Source organism: Sycon ciliatum, chromosome 2 (assembly GCF_964019385.1).
Source record: "Sycon ciliatum chromosome 2, ocSycCili1.1, whole genome shotgun sequence".
NCBI lineage: Eukaryota > Metazoa > Porifera > Calcarea > Leucosolenida > Sycettidae > Sycon > Sycon ciliatum.
Genome location: NC_088644.1, coordinates 40,962,565 through 40,977,656, shown reverse-complemented (window position 1 = coordinate 40,977,656; position 15,092 = coordinate 40,962,565). Strand labels below are relative to the sequence as shown.

The following is a 15,092-nucleotide window of genomic DNA, read 5'->3' as shown; positions in this document are numbered from 1 at the left end:
TGCCAAAATCCGTGGAGGCTCTACGGATTTTTTATACGTCGTTTTCGAGCAGTGAAAAGTTCCGGGGTACGGAGATTATGTGTTTGCCGTCATTGCCTAGGTTACGATCGCAAACACGTCACATTCCCGCGCTATGCCTTTTTATTTTGAAAATTTGTACCGAAATCAAAACTTCCCGCGAAAAATCGATGTTTCTCGTACCAAATTTGTACGCGAAAAATCTTTCTGCACCCGATGACGCAAAATCTCCATACGAAGCATGGTTCGTATGAAAGCCAGTCCACACGGATTCTCGTGCCGAAAAATCGTATGGAGCACGCCTGGAAAAAATCCGTAGCGCCCATACGGATTTTGGCACGGAAAATCGTACCCCGGAACCTCTCTATTACAAGGCCGTGCAGTGGTGGCCACTTGGAGAGAGTCCACCAACAGAATTACTCTTGCGCACTCACGCACATATACCTAATAATCTTTATTTCAGGATTACCCAAAGGCTAACGCCTCCTAGACATACTCTCACACACACACCCAGGCATATACCGACACATACACTCACACCAGCTCATAAGGTTTACTCACATCTTCAAACAAGGTACATGTAACTCAGTTCAAGAGACGATAATGAAGAGCACAAGGCAAGAGAGACGGAAGCCGAAGCTTCCGCCTGAAGGCGGAAGGCAAGAGAGAGAGAGAGAGAGAGAGAGAGAGAGAGAGAGAATTGGGAAGTGATGGCAATAGGGAGGTTTCGCTCTACGGAATTACGTATGAAAATAACGTAGGAACTGCACGGAATTTTCATACGTAAAAATCAGAGCTGTTGGTTTTCGCTCTACGTGATGTCTCCACTACTGCTAAACGTGTGTTGTTGCTTTGGAGACGCGTTGGATGCATGCGCCCACTGCATGCACCACAAACAGAAACCGCGTTTCCATTTTATTTTTCACGTGGTGTACGGTGTGTGTACCTTGTGTTTCGTGCGGCTTGAACGTTGCCATGGACAAATCCGGAAAATGCGAAAATATTTCAAAAAGTCCTACGGAGAACCCAACGTAGGAAACAGCTTTCCTACGGAAATCCGTAGAGAGATTTACGTATGAAAGTTGCCCTCGCTCCCCGGCGTGTACGACATACGGATTTTCATACGTAATTACGTAGAGCGAAACCTCCCTAGTATCTAGTTGCGGCCATGGAAGTCCATGGCCACGAGATTGCTGGTCCCGCATGCAATAGCGTATCAAACCGTAGTAAATATGTGTACGAACTGTTGCATAAATAGCGGGAGCCATGTGGGGAAATAACAGCGTATACCAAATAAGGAAGGCCCCAGGCCTTGTGTGAAGACATAAAATAAAGACGATTATGAACCCGTTTACGGGAGATAGATAAATAATTAGACACCTAAATAAGGCATACTTGTCCTGTAGAGGCCTAAAAGGCACGTGTCAATAGTATGGATACGACAGAAGGAAGCGGGCAGGCGTCCATCATTTATCTATCCTCCGCGCTTGCTCTGGAAGAAGCTCCAGTTGCTTGGGTGTTTACTGTCGTTCAGAGCTCGATTTAGTCATCTCCTCCATCCATCATGAAGGTCCTCGTTGCTTTCCTGGTCGTATGCCTTGCAGTGGCAGTGCGATCCCAGAGCTGCAGAGAGACTACCGCCACCCCCTGCACTGGTGACTCGTACAGTTGCGCTGAGCGCACAGTCACTTGCAACTCCTCCCTGTACTGCTTGTCCGGATCTACGTATTCCAATGTCATAGGTACCGGTAAGTCCGGCCATATTGTCGTAACTCTAAGATCTCTTCCAGTAAAGCAGCCTCTTTCGGTGCAATTTTAAGATGCCCCTTTTCTGACTCTGTTAGGCGGACGAAATGAAAAATGCCGTTGGGGTTATAGGTGCCGCCAAGATTTTTTGTTTGGTCTGTTGGGCTGTTCTTAACGCATTTGGTGCGTACGTCGTTCAGGTCTAGGGCTGAGCGCAGACCTCTCTCCCGTTCCACTGGCAATTGCTCTGGATTCATTTGCTCGACACCTGTACTGAGTAGGTTAATTTATTCTGGTATAATCCTTTTCACCACTAACTCAGCTTTTCCTTGACCTCTGCAGGAGTTGGTATCAGGTTCTGGACCAAGAGGTGCTATACCTCAGCTGACACAGACCAGATCAACTGCGGAACCCAGAACTTCACCTGCAAAACGACTACAGATGTCGGTGTGACCGGCTCCTACTGCTGGAGATGCTGCGTCGGTACTGACTGCAACAACGGCACTCCTCCCGTCGCCGCTGCCTCTACTCTGCAGATCATCAGCCCAATCACCATGATCATGCTCATTGCCGCCATTTTCTACTTGACCAAGTAGACTATTCCCTTCTAAAGGACATAGTAATACTGTTTGGTGTGCCGCATTGATGTGTGTCTTTTCACATCTTGCCTCTTTTTGACGGTTTAAGCCTACCATCCCGTGCCTTTTCCCTGTGTCATTCGCTGTCTGAGATTGGCAAAATGGACCGAGTGGTTTGTCCGTTTGTAGAAAGCCACACGGTCATGATCTGTTTTTTTCCTCTCTTTCTGGTCTTCCCAGGTCTTGTTAATTAATCCTGTTTGAGTGTCTATGTTTACATATTCAGACTATACTGAATGGTACAGTTTTGAGAGAGAAGCTTTCCGGTATTGAACATGGTCGTCGTCAGGCTGGGTAGTACCTGGTGGGCTGGTTGGTTCTTATTTTACTTTTGTTGTCTATTCGGGTAATGTTGTCTATTCGGGTTTCCGTTATTGGTTCACACCAGACAATCAGAGATACCAGTTTATTAGAGTCTGTAAAGCATATATCTCACGGGACGAGGACAGAATTATTAGACCTCAACATTAGGGGATGTATTCGACTTCTGACTAGATTATCGAAGTTTGGTTATCTTAGAGTTACCTAGAATAGAATGTACGGTGCAATGCATGAGCGCGCCCATTTAGCTGGGCGCGTATATTATGTGTATAGCCCGACTATGTACACTATAAAGGGATGTAATTAGATCAAGTGTACGGTGGTTTTTATGTGCAGGGGCAGAAGGAGGGAAAACGGGCTACAAATGTGTACGGTACTAATTATAACATGCAGGGGCAGCGGGGAAATGGGTCAAATATGGTTATAAGTGTGTACGTACGAACTACTGCATGCAAGGCTAGGGGTAGGGGATAATGGGTCAAATATGGTTATGAAGTGTGTACAAACTAATGCATGCAGGGCCAGGGGTAGGGGGTAATGGAATGCGTATGAACTACAGCATGCAGGGGTAGGGGGCAATGGAATGTGTACGAACTACTGCATGCAGGGGTACGGGGTGATGGAGTGCGTATGAACTACTGCATGCAGGGGTAGGGGGTATTGGAGTGTGTATGAATTACTGCATGCAAGGGTAGGGGTAGGGGGTAATGGAATGCGTATGAACTACAGCATGCAGGGGTAGGGGGTAATGGAATGTGTACGAACTACTGCATGCAGGGCTAGGGGTAATGGAATCATGCCGGGGTCGGGATCCAAATATGGGATGCGTATAACACTTTGCACATTCAAACGAGATGACGACCCAATAAAGTGATGGCGAAAGCAAGCTTAGCCTAGAAGTGGCTATGGAAGAACATAGTAAGACACTAGGATACCAACACTTGAGAGTAAACTGGGGGGGGGGGGGGAGGGGGGAGGAATACGATGTATCTGTAATACCTCGCTGCTTTGGTACCAACATGTTTACCGGTACGAGAGGGGAAGGTACAGCATGCTACCGAAGTGAAACCATTGTGAACGCAGTGAGATATTATCGTGGCATTGGACAAGAGACCAGGTGTGCGCCCGATTGCGGTGGGGGAAGTCGCTAAGACTGTGCTGCAGTGTATATCGTCTGATATTGCGACAGCCGTGATCCCTCATCAGCTGTGTGTTGGTGTGCGGGCGGCTTGTGAGGCGGCTGTGCAAGAACAATCCAGGAGCATTATCTCGCCGATGACACTGATGCTTGATAAGTAAGATTGCATCAGTTTCATCCAGCTGGCTTGCATAATATCGCACGGGTGTGTCCACCGATGGAAAAAATGTCGAAAAACATACAATACAGCCACAATATTTCTCCGCATACTCAAGGTCAATTGATGAGGGGTGAATTCCCTCAAACACTGTGTATTGAGCAGGGAATGGTGCTTTCTTGCAGGTTTGCCGGGTGGAAGGTTCGATGGACTTCCTGTGTGCTCTGTATGGCAATCGTGAGCCAGTCAATCTTGCGAATTGGATGGTTTGGAGGCAACAACGCTGTGAATGGCCAACGGTCCTCAGCGTTTGTTCAGCACCTCCATGAGCGACAATGACTCTTTATTCTTTATTTCCACGATGGCCCATGGCCAATAAGAAAGACCATATGACTTAAATCAGTCCAGAATCATATAAAATCAGTCTAAGAAGTGAGGAAACCAAAACATTGCAGGGGGATGGGGTTACGATGGAGTACAGTGTGAGCTACTACAGGAGCATATGGATGATAGAATGAGGCTAGACGCCATTGATTCAAACGCATGCTGGCTATTTGTTTCACGCAGGTTGGGGGGTAGTTAGTTGAAATTGTGAAGGGACAGGTTGATGAGTGAGTTGGTGTGTCGGTATGTGTGTGATGTTCTCAATGTGTATGTTCTCATGTGTCGTAGTGCATATGGCTGCTCTGTAATTGGTCGTGCAAGGTGAGGCTGTTTCAGGTGAAGGGGAGCGCGGATGTACTTGATGTTGTGGGCAAGAGTAACCTGTCGCAAGAGTTGCCGGGAGACTAATGTGGGAAGTTGGAGATGATGAAGAAGTGAGCTGTGATGGGCTGGTGCAAAAAGGGGGATCCGCAAGCAGATACGGGCTGCTCGTCGCTGAACGCGTTCTAATTGGTCCTTCTGTGTGCGGGTGGTGTTGGATGACACGAGACTGCCTTACTCTATAACCGGGCGAATGTAGGCGGTGTAGATTACGAGCAGACTGGGGGTGTTAAGTTGGCCTCGTGTTTTACGAAGTTGGTGAAGGAGTTTTTTGGATTTGTTTATTATGTGCGTGACATGTGAGTTCCATTGGAGGTTGTTTTGTAGTATGATTCCAAGGTGACGGTGTTCGTTGACTTGCTTTAGGGGTGTGTCGTTAAGAGTGATGTCGAGTTGGTGATTTGGTGTGACATTGAGGCATTGACGAGGAGGTGCCATCTGCGCAGCCAGGCTGCGGCAGCTGAAATGGCTGACTGCAGCGACAACTCCGATGTCAAACGGCTCTGGTGTGTTGTGATGAGCGCCGCGTCGAGGTGTTGCAGTTTCTTGAGGAGACCGGCGTGCCAGACTCTGTCGAAAGCCTTCGAGAGATCAAAAAGCAAGCTGTGACGGAAAGACCTCTATCTCGGCTCTCGGAAACCTCGTGCACTGACTCACGCTGATATCTAATGTTCGCGAGGTGTTTGTCGCGCTGGAAACGGAGCGGCTCTGTAAGGTTGTATCCCTGGTGATGTTTGTGCTTGGCACTTGACACTTGAAGTAGTTTTGTATACAGAAGACTAGGGTACTGGCGCAAGTTGTATACACTCAACTAACACACATATGTGGCAAACTAACACAAACCGAATAGTGTAGAATGCAGGTGTTTTGAACGCTGCCAGACACAACTAACACAAATGATAATTCAATCACAAAAAGAAAAAAGGTAAACAATTAAATTGCAGTATAAACTGTATCATAACTGCCACCACAACACCGGCAACGCAACAGCTGCAGAATGTTGGAGTGTTTGAGTCTGCCTTGTTCGTTCTGCCGTTATGTCACGCAAGTACTGTTCTCTATCTGAATTTTTTTGCAAATTGTCTGTATGTGCCCAATGCGTTCCACTTGTTGTGTAGCTTTCGACTTCGTAGTTCTCGGCTGTACTTTATTAGTAGAATAGTACAATATGCATATTTTCTCGTATTATAGTCGTGTCAGTCGCTCACGCTTTGTCTTGCCCCACACGGGGGTTTCCGTCGGTGCGGCACAATGAGGTGCGTGACCTCACTGCCCATATGCTGAAGCGAGTGGCTCACAATGTCTCCGTGGAGCCCCACCTGCAGCCGGTCACTGGGGAGCAGTTCCGGTATCGCCCCGCTATCCAGACTGAGCAGGCCCGTCTCGACGTTGCGGCAAGTGGCATCTGGGGTGGCCGGTTTGAGCGCACCTTCAACGATGTGAGGGTTTTCAATCCTCATGTGACCTCAAACCGCGCCACCTCCATTGCTTCCTGCTACACCAAGCACGAGAAGGAGAAGCGGCGCTGCTACGAGCAACGTGTCCGCGACGTAGAGCATTCGTCGTTTGTTCCGGCCATATTCTCTACCACTGGTGGTTTGGGCAAACACGCGGAGTCGCTCTACAAGCGGATAGCTTCTCTTCAAGCCGCGAAGACTGGAGAAGCATACAACTGTGTTATGTCTTGGGTTCGCTGCAAATTGAGTTTTGTCCTACTCCGGTCCATCGTGATGTGTTTGCGCGGATCCCGGAATCTTCAGCTGGTGCAGTTGGACTCACCTCCCATCTTGGTGGTTGCTGAGGCGGGCATTCACATTTGATACCATTTGCCTCTGGTTTTGTCTGTATTGTCTTCGTCTGTGCTCTTTTCATCCTACTACTAGTAGTTTTAAGTCCGCTATCGGGCGGCAGCACTCCAGCTCTGCTTTGCAATTCTCTTAACTTCTTTTTCCTTTGACTTGATCATTGGTATTTTACCATCAGCATCAGAAGAAAATAATTATATAGTCGTGCACAATCATATATATCCGCGGCTTTTTGACACTCCGCAGGTCTACAAAAATTTAATAATAGTAATAGATTTTTCATTTGACCCGACGAGACCACACGACGCTTGCAGACAACAGCACGAAGAGTTCACCAGCCAAACTCCACGACTTGAAGCAAGTAGTATTACTACTGACGAGTCTTGTTTCGTTCCATAAAGATGAGGGGGAACTAGGCCTCGACCAAATATGCTTGCGCATATTTCCGCATATTTTGTGAGACAGTTCATTATGGCATATTGAGCGACAAAGGGAATATTGGAATGAAGCCAGCATATCATTCAAATATTCTGAAGGAAATGAGGACAAAACATTCACATTATGGACAAAATGCGTTCAGAAAATGCCTTTTATGGATGAATTTGGAGTGCTTGAGGCGTTTGCTACATTTCCCCATGGATGAACACTATCGCTACGGTTGCTGGGGACACACCCCAACCATACTATTCCGCATGTGTTTTGATTTGCACCATAAGCATGATAGCCGTGAAGCCAATGAATATTCCAAGGTTGTTTTTTACTGAAATGATCTACACTTTCTGCTTATGTCGAGCATATTTTGGCATATCTTTTTGCATATCTTGCTAAGCCTTTGGCATATTATGGACGTTTTCCTTGATATGCGACGAGCATAATATGCTCCTTTTTTTAGCATATTTGGTCGAGGCCTACGGAGAACTCATCACAGGATGAGCAGTTGTTGAATGAAGGGGTTAAGCTGAATAATGCTATTTTATACTTCCTCCGCGTGATTAAAATTGTCGCTTCGCACATCGCAATATTTGTGACTTGGCTCGTCTTAGTCAGACTGTCGGAATCGCTGTTTTCTGTGTTCGAACACTGGTGCGACCCTTCCTGCGCAATAACTACTTGTCACTGAAGCCGTGGTGGTCTCGGACTTTGTCGGAGCTCTCTTCCGCACCAAGCAAATTCATCGCGCTCCGCACTATTCCGCCCCAGAACGCATTTCGTTTTCTGGAGTTCGTGCCGTCCCACGTCGTTCGCGTGGGCATTTATCAAGACTGCAAGCTCGGGTAGAAGATTCCTGGTATCTCTTCTGAATACGAAATGCTGAAGTTGACGATGGCAAGAACAAAGTGGTCTCAAATTCCTAAAATGCGCTACTTGTGGCGCATGTTGCTGCTAAGGCAGAAGGTCTGAAAACACCAACAAAATTGGCGAAGCGTTCGCCACGGAAAGAAGGTGCGGAATTGCTTACTCTATCCCGCTGGAAGGCCATCACAGTGTACTTGAAAAATGCTAGCTTGCCTTCATCGCCTGCCACTTGGAGGCATGAATCGCTTGAAAACAAAGTTTCTTGGCCTGAATTTGAACGCGCGTCTTGTTCAGCGTATTGTTGAGTGCTGAAAGGTCTGCCTCAAACTCTGAAGAAGACGTCGACCTTACCTGCAAGTGCAGCGAAGCGGTGGGCCACAAACTAAAGCTTAGTCCATCGACAATGCTCTGCCTCAATTTCTAGCTGATTTCTTTGCCTTTTGAGTGGACAAAATAAATTCGAAGAATTCCTCTGGGAAGCGACAATTTTAATGACGCGGAGGAAGTAGAGAATATACCGGCGCTTAACACTCAACTAACTAACATATGTGACAAATCAACACAAAAGGAATAGTGCAGAATGGCGGTGTCATGAACCCTACCAGGCACAACTATCACAAGTCCTAAATCAATCACAATGAAAAGGAGAGGTACACAGGAATAGGTCGCGCTAGTTTATACGTCACAAAGAGTAATGAGGTGGTGACAAAGATAGGTGAAAAGTAGACGCCAGGTGAAAGCCAACAAATCATCACGGACGTCTAACGCCACATCTGAAGATTGCTAACTGAACAAGAAAAATATTTGATGGACCTATGGAAGATGGCAACAAAGAATTATCCTTACAATGTCATGACTGCATCATTCTTACAGTACAGTACTTTTTTTGCGCAAAACCAATTAGGTGGAGAGCAGGGAACTCTCCAAAAACAACAAGTAATTCCAAAGCACAAAAAAGGCCAAAAACTAAACCAAGAACATGTGCATAATTAATGATGTTATTTTACAGCACAGTACTCAATACTCAGCAGTTTTCGAGTTTTATTTGTTGAAGTAAATTGTTGACTGTTCTTTTATTTTTAGGACTGTTTTGATATTTTCTGTTTCGCCTATTTTGCAGTTGCATGCGTTTAAGCACCTCATTCCTGCTCGTTCCTCAATCTTCCTTCCATTTGGCAAATGCTGGTTTTACACATTGTGTAATTACTCATCGTTATTTGCAAAATTAATAATAATGATAATAAACTCCACGTCCATACTGGACTCGGTGGTGATAGAGAAAAGTGTGAAGTAGAAGACAAGTGACAGCCAACAAAATCATATTGGATGTCTAACGTCACATCTGAACATTTCCAACTGCACAAGACACATACTTGACAAACTCTTGAGTCAGCGGCGGAATGTGAAAGGTAAGACTGGTGGGGCGCAGTGGACTTAGTGGCGAACAGCGAGCTGCCAAGGCGACGTGTCCATCCAAATTTCCAATGAATCTTGTTAGCAGTAACTACTTTCTGTTGTAGAGAGTTGCTGGTGAACTGCTCGTGCTGTTGTTCGCAAGCGTCGGGTGGTCTCGTCTGGTCGAAAAAACGAACCTACTACTAGTATGAATCGACGGACCACATGAAGATGGCATATTCAAAATTCAAACGTTTTTTTTAAACTCGCCCGATTTAAACGCTAGTACGGTTTCATTCCCGCTTCTGGCATTCACATTGGACATGGTCAATCGGCATCATGAGCGTCCTGTCGGGTCCCGTCGCTCCATACGTTCCGTCTCGTCGGGTCCCGTCGTTCCTTACGTTCCGTCCCTTCGCGTCCCGTCGAATGTGAACCAGGCACAGGTAGAGTGGACTACGTGGAAGTGACTTCCAGAAAGTGACAGCTCGATTCCGGGTAGCTTGCACAACTATTTCATTACCTGTTCGATCAAGTCTCCTAAGACTGGTGAGCCATCTCCTTCGCACACGCCACTAACCTCTTCTACATGCACTACTATCAAACACTGCAAGTCTACTACTGGGCCATGGGGTGGATTTACGGCCACGGGAACTGCTAAAACGACCAATTTCGAGGAGCGCATAGACGTGCATCCAACTTCCAAATTTGAAAATGTATGGAGCTCTGGATGGCAATGCAAACGGGGTTTGTAGATCATCACTCATGGGACATCATTCTGAAATTATTTGGCGGATGGCCACATTGATCGGGAACACCGGGAACAGCCGTTGAACACGCAGCCGCGACTGCATGCAGCTGAAGCATGGAACCGCACCAGTTAGAAGGAAGCGGGCAGGCGTCCATATCCTCCCCGCTTGCTCTGGAAGAAGCTCCAGTTGCTTGGGTGTTTACTGTCGTTCAGAGCTCGATTTAGTCATCTCCTCCATCCATCATGAAGGTCCTCGCTGCTTTCCTGGTCGTATGCCTTGCAGTGGCAGTGCGGTCCCAGAGCTGCAAACAGACTACCGCCGCCTCTTGCACTGGTGACTCGTACAGTTGCGCTGAGGGCACAGTCACCTGCAACTCCTACTGCTTGTCCGGATCTACGTATAACCAGGTTCTAGGTAAGTGCGGCCATATTGTCGTAATTCTAAGACCTCTTCCAGTAAAGCAGCCTCTTTCGGTGCAATTTTTTAAGATGCCCCTTTTCTGACTCTGTCAATTATTATTATAGGCTTTTCCGGGTTGGCATCGCCAAGCAAGCATGGCTAGCCTTCGCATAAGCTGCTCCATAATGATGAGACGAAACAATGGATGCATGTATATACGATCTAGGGCAGTACCAAGGTTGAGGATATTTTTGAAGAAAGCTGCAAGTTGTGTTGAGGAACACAAAGTTGCAAACTCTACGAAAGTAAGCTGACTCTGTTAGCCGGACGAAATTAAAAATGTCGTTGGGGTTATAGGTGCTGCCAAGTTTTTTGTTTGGTCTGTCGGGCTGTTCTTTGCGCATTTGGTGCGTACGTCGTTCAGGTCTAGGGCTGAGCGCAGACCTCCCTCCCGTTCCACTGGCAATTGCTCTGGATTCATATGCTCGACACCTGTACTGAGTAGGTTAACTTATTCTGGTATAATCCTTTTCGCCACTAACTCAGCTTTTCCTTGACCTCTGCAGGAATTGGTGTCCGGCAATGGTACAAGAAGTGCTACACCGCCAGTGACCTTTCCCGAATCAACTGCGGAACCCAGAACTTCACCTGCAAGACGGATACCGTGTTCGGTTTGACCTCCTCCTACTGCTGGAGATGCTGCGTCGGTACTGACTGCAACAACGGCACTCCTCCCGCCGCCGCTGCCTCTACTCTGCAGATCATCAGCCCAATCACCATGATCATGCTCATTACCGCCATTTTCTACTTGACCAAGTAGACTATTCCCTTCTAAAGGACATAGTAATACTGTTTGGTGTGCCGCATTGATGTGTGTCTTTTCACATCTTGCCTCTTTTTGACGGTTTAAGCCTACCATCCCGTGCCTTTTCCCTGTGTCATTCGCTGTCTGAGATTGGCAATATGGACCGAGTGCTTTGTCCGTTTGTACAAAGCCACACGGTCATTTTCTGTTTTTTTCTCTCTTCCTGGTCTTCCCAGGTCTTGTCAATCCTGTTTGAGTCTCTATGTTACATGTTCTGACTATACTGAATGGTACAGTTTTGAGAGAGAAGCTTTCCGGCATTGAAAGTGGTCGTCGTCGGGCTGGGTAGTACCTGTTCTTGTAGAAGTTTATTTAACGTCACACCACAAACAGGCGATTTCGCCTCCTTTGATACATGTAGACGACAGAAGGAATGAGAGAGAGAGGAGGGGGGGGGGGCAGAAGTACGGAGAGAGGAAGGGTAGAAATAAATAAGCAATCAACCTCAGGGCTACACCAAAGCAAAAACGGAATGGGAACATACTATATACAAAATAGCTTCATACATATGTTGCAAAACACGTTTACTATTCTTCAGTCCGCTATACCACAGAAACACACTAGCCGAAAAGCATTTAAACGGAGCCATGATGCGCTTTTAGCAGGGCACAGAACTGAAGGTGGCTGGGCTCGGAACGGAGATCAGGCGGGAGCTGGTTCCACAGGACTGCGCGGATGAACTGCATGGTCGCTCGACCCGCAGGACCGGGCCAAAATGGTACTCGCTGCTATCTGGTGTTCACGAGGTGTTTGTCGCGCTGGAAACGGAGCGTCTCTGTAAGTTTATATCCCTGGTGATGTTTGTGCCTGGAGAGCACTATATATGTGGTGCTCTTCAGGCACAATCATCCTCAGCCTACTCAAGCTCAACTGATGAGGGGTGAATTCCCCGAAACACTGTGTATTGAGCAGGGAGTGGTGCTTTCTTGCAGGTTTGCCGAGTCGAAGGTTCGATGGACTTCTCGTGTGCTCTGGATGGCAGTCGTGAGTCAGTCAAGTGTCAAGTAAAGTCGGCGGAATAGCGCGAGCTCCGGTGTGGGGAGCAAACCCTTTCTTATTATTATTATTATTATTATTATGAAATGATCCAAAGGCAATGTACCTATCGAGGGGTTCATTTGATTGAAAGAACAGTAGATGTAGATGTATGTACAAAGAGAAGTAGGGATTGATGAGGAGAGAAATGGGGAAAATCAACTGCAAGGTGGCGGAATTCCGTTGATTGCATAAGCATAGTCAGCTGTAACTTATTTCCTGAGGGCAGCTTTGAACTTATAGAGCGAGGCTTCCGATGTTAGACTGGGGGTAAACAGTTCCATAGAATAGCAGTTCGGAACATGAAGAGAGACTTAGACAATGATTTAAATTTGGGAAGAATGATTTTATTTGGTCGTCGCTCACTCTTCTTGTTTTCGAGTTATCTGTCGTCCATTGCTTGGACTTCTTTGGAGCGAATAATTATTGAAAGGAAGAGTCAAGATGTATTCTCTTGTTGGAATAATGAGCATGAGCCTGATGTCAGTGATGAGGATATAAATTTAGTTAATCCTCCAGTTCCAACGGAATTCGTAATAGATCTGATACGAAACTCGCACAAAGAAGTGTAAAGAAAGCAAGCTAAAAAAACAGAAAAATGACAAGGCACCCATTTTGATAATCCAGGGGATGGCCCACGCTTGGTAAAAGAATAAACAGAGAAAAGAAAAGAATCATAACAAGTTTTTTTTCATGTATGCAAAACACAGCTGAGCACTCTGAGCAAGGCCAGGTACGCGGATTAGCGGGTCCGGCAAGCGACGAGCTCGAAAAATTACAGGGAATCTGTTGCCCAGTACCAGTGAGTTGCTGTCTCTCAGGTGTCGGTAGACCTTTGTCTTGAATGACTGAAAACGTGTTTTGTGTGGGCGCTGCGACAGCAGCCTGTCAGGAAGGGAGTTCCATGCGCCAATACAGCAGTACGGGAACGACCGCTTCACGACGGATGGAGCTGAGACTGGGAGCGTGTCTGACAGTTGATAGGCGTGGCTAGTGGCATTATTGTGCTGGTTCCTGGTTCTGGGGTTGGCTAGAGAAACGCGATGCGGTGGCAATACAGCAAGTAGCTGAGGAGGACCAGTAATGAAATGCAATTTGTACATCCACGAGAGAGCAGCAACAGTCCGGCGGACAGCCAGACTGGGGAGAATTGCACCAGGGCCAATGATGCGCAGTGCGCGGCGTTGAACATTATCCAGACGTTGGATGTGGCTGGCTGGCGCGCCCATCCACACAAGCGGGGCATACTCCATCAGGGGCCTCACGAATGCCTTGTAGACAGTGGTTCGGCCAGCTGGCGTTAGAATGTGGGCCGCTCGTCGGAGAAAGCCGAGGCGCTGCTGGGCGCGGATGGTCACGGTCCTGAGGTGACTAGCGAAGGACAATTTGGAGTCAAATCGAACACCAAGCAGTGATATGCTGGTTTCCTCCGGTACAGGGGTAGACCCAGGTGCTCGAAGTCCGTACATGGTATCCTAAGTTCGTACGCCCATAATTTCATGTTCTGTTATTGTATTCGACTCAAATATTTTATGGAGAGGACAGTGTGGTATGTTCTCCTCGCGTAGCAATTTTCAGGGATCTACGATAAGCAGAAGTCCCATACCACGCGAGTGGGTTTTCGAGTGTCCATACGAAATACAAATTGGGTTACATTTCATGCAAAAATCAACTTTGCCAAGACCGATTTCGAACGGACACAGCGTCAAACAGACCTTCACTCAATCATCAAGAGCCAGCTTAGAGCTGACAATGGCCAGAGGAGAAGAATTTACAGAGAACCACCAATCATTGCAGAAAGGTTGACACTCCTGGCATCTCCACCACTGTTTTCCCGCGGTTTTCACAGCGCAGCTGCTTCTTCTCTGAGCCGACTAAAAACAGCTTGCATTTCGGCAACAAACCATGCTTTTGCAAGAAATACTGGTGGAGGCACATGCCAAACATATCCCTTCGGTGCTTTCGTCGTAACCGAGGGATTGCAAGTTAGCAATTAGCAGAAATATGTGTGTATTTCGAGTCACCTCTGATCAGTACGGACTTAGAGTACCCTCTGCGACACCAAAATTTGGTATGAAAAATCAGCGAACTCCAGAGAAACAGATCGGATCGAAAGATGGCCCGGTTCAATCGAGCCTGGCCTCAGAACAAACTTGGACAAGATACCTTCCATCCACGAGCAGGATTCTGGCAAGTGATCATTGCTAGTGTGAGTTTCAGCTCGGCAAACACACACTGTAAAAGTGTACGGACTTCGAGCACCTGGGTCTACCACCAAACAGGATTTGGGGCAGGTCTAGGTCAGTGCGTCAGAGGGTAGCAGTCATAGCCTGTGACTTGATGGGCTCGAAAGACACTTTCCACCGGCAACCCCACTCATGCAGGCGGTTTGTAGATACCTGCAAGGTGTGTGCAGCGTCCCGAGGGCACTGAGCTGAGGATACTAGACTGTATAGTGTCGTATCGTCCGCGTAGGCCTCAAGCTGAGCATTGCAAATTGTCCTTCGCTAGTCACCTCAGGACCGTGACCATCCGCGCCCAGCAGCGCCTCGGCTTTCTCCGACGAGCGGCCCACATTTTAACGCCACCTGGCCGAACCACTGTCTACAAGGCATTCGTGAGGCCCCTGATGGAGTACTGTAAATATACAAAATTTCGGCGCTGCAAAATTTCGGCACTTCACGATTTTTGACATTTCGGCGGCGATTTATTTTCGGCGTGGGGTAGAGGGCATGGTATAGTGCGACAGATGCTGTGAAAAA

General features: G+C 47.3%; 2 long non-coding RNA genes across 2 annotated transcripts; both read left to right on the top strand.

Annotated features, from left to right (window-relative positions):
- Window positions 1-1,241: 1,241 nt before the first annotated feature.
- On the top strand, window positions 1,242-2,676 carry LOC135810885 (uncharacterized). Its single transcript, XR_010552438.1, has 2 exons — window positions 1,242-1,766; window positions 2,107-2,676. It is a non-coding gene; the product is annotated as an uncharacterized LOC135810885 (long non-coding RNA).
- Window positions 2,677-10,109: 7,433 nt separating this feature from the next.
- Window positions 10,110-11,544, top strand: LOC135810110 (uncharacterized). The gene is made up of 2 exons (XR_010552276.1): window positions 10,110-10,445; window positions 10,997-11,544. It is a non-coding gene; the product is annotated as an uncharacterized LOC135810110 (long non-coding RNA).
- The last annotated feature ends 3,548 nt before the right edge of the window (window positions 11,545-15,092 follow it).